At 42.5% G+C, this 2,259-nt stretch overlaps 1 pseudogene; it reads left to right on the top strand.

Annotated features, from left to right (window-relative positions):
* The first annotated feature begins 339 nt into the window (after window positions 1-339).
* The window catches only part of LOC135213318 (SCAN domain-containing protein 3-like), a 13,409-nt pseudogene continuing 11,489 nt past the window's right edge, over window positions 340-2,259 (top strand).

Raw genomic sequence — 2,259 nt, 5'->3', positions numbered from 1 at the left:
TCGACGACTTGACCAGAATTCAACCAACTCTCGAGCGCCTTGTTCTCTCTGATCCTTCGTCCTTCTTCTCTTATCTCACTCTGATGATCTCTGCTGCCGATCTCTCGCTGATAATCTGATCTGTGGCTCTTACTGATGATCTGCCTTCTCCTATACTTCGTCCGTCGTATTTATACAGCATTCTGGGGCGGGGCCTATGGCGAACGTCACAGACTCCCGAGATTACCGGAACTTCTTAGAAGAATCTAGACGAGGTATTGCATCAGAAATAGCGCCGTTTCTCACGTCACGTCGGCGCCTGTCAAGTTCCACAAAACTCCTGCCGATTCTAGAACCATCATGAGAACAGGCGCATCCAACAACACATGCGAAAGCATCCGTGCTGCAGAACTTCTCGAAGATGCATTTTTCCTCTCCTTTAACTCGTAATTCTTTGCTATGAAGCGATTACCATTACAGAAACTCTCAGTCACTGGAGAGAGTTCTCATAGGAAGGATGTATGTTCCACCTCTCCTGAAAGACGTAACCTCAGGAGAGATGGAACATAGATCCTACCCATTCGAACTCTCGAGAGAGACTGAGAGTTTCCAGCCCTGTCATTGGCTTATCAACAGCCAAATCAGGAGCGTCGTAAGGGACTGGCCTAGACTTCAAATGCACGGTTGATGTGAATCTACTATAGTACCAAAACGTGTAGATGAATTACTTACCGTGTTTAGTACCAGCCCTCTGGGATCAAATGTTCCTAAGCGAATTGGTTATTTCACATTATTCCCTGCAAGAAGAAGACCCTAAAACGCAACTCATGCAAGCACTTGCATGCAATATTTCCATTCGCAAAATGATTAAATTTACTATTAAAAGCCAATACATCGCAGTGCTATACAGATCCAATCAATAGCATGCATGATGTCCATATAGATTCAGATGGTTATGAAATATTCAAATTCCCAAATTCCCACTTTCGCATTCGGCAACATTTTTCAGATCACGGGAACATAATATATCCACCTCCACGTATTTGCAATGTAAGTGTGACGTCGGCCCTGTATAATGCGATCTCTGTCTCGCCCGAATTTTCCGTTGCGTCCAGAGGGAAATTTTACGCTATTTGGTTCTTCAACATTTGGAAAATTACAAAATATCTTGCGTTAATTAATGTAATATTCTAGTTAAGAAAAATTCGTTCTTCTTATCTGAATGTACTAAACATTTGGTTCTTATCATTTACTAATGTGTTAATTACTATAATAATACACGAGCCTAACATGTTGAAATTGGGCTGCAGCCTCCCCTACTCTCCCGATCAGCTACCTAACTCGTGCCCTTCCGGGGCGGACAAACAGGTTTGCAGGAGGAGGGTGTATGTCTCCCCTACCCTCCCGTAACCCTACCTACCCCGCCTCAACCTGAGCGGACAAACCGGTTTGCAGGAGGAGGGTGGATGTCTCCCCTACCCTCCCGTAACCCTACCTACCCCGCCTCAACCTGGGTGGACAAACCGGTTTGCAGGAGGAGGGTGGATGTCTCCCCCACCCTCCCGTAACCCTACCTACCCCACCTCAACCTGGGTGGACAAACCGGTTTGCAGGAGGAGGGTGGGTGTCTCCCCTACTCTCTCATAAACCTACCTAGCCCGCCTCAACCTGGGTGGACAAACTAGTTTGCAGCGGGTGGGTGGCTGAGTCATGGTTCTTCAACATATAGTAAATGGACAACAATCTTGTGTAAATGAACATTTTCATAACGAAAAGCTCGTTTATCTAAATCAAAGATGTAAATGTTGATAATCCTCCTCAAAGTATTATAATTTTTCCTGGCATACGAGTACAACTCTATCTTTCTATTTTTGCCCACAAAATTCAAAGTTGGGTTCGGTATTCATCTGACTGCTAGAATTTTAAACCTCTGTATTTTCAATTCTTTTTTCCCCCGGTCTTTATTCCGCGCATTTTAAAAATTCTGTCGTATCAGAATAAAATATGAGGAATACGTCTGAATTCTTTATAACTCTGCAACGAAATCCAAGTTTTCATTTAAGCCTAATGGTGACTTTATTTCTTTAATAATTCTGTCTGCATTACTTTTTTTTTTCTTGGAAGCCTAAGAGCAGCATGGGAGTTACAAAAAATGTGTTATTCACTGTAGATATTTAGAAAACGGAAAATGTGTTATTCACTGTAGATATTTAAAAAAAGGGAAACTAAAGAAATTCAGTCATTCTTGTTAATTTCCTTTTTCTAGCCTTGTTTTATTTA

Source organism: Macrobrachium nipponense, chromosome 42 (assembly GCF_015104395.2).
Source record: "Macrobrachium nipponense isolate FS-2020 chromosome 42, ASM1510439v2, whole genome shotgun sequence".
Lineage (NCBI taxonomy): Eukaryota > Metazoa > Arthropoda > Malacostraca > Decapoda > Palaemonidae > Macrobrachium > Macrobrachium nipponense.
The sequence above is the reverse complement of the archived record's forward strand: the minus strand, read 5'-3'. Positions and strand labels throughout refer to the sequence as shown.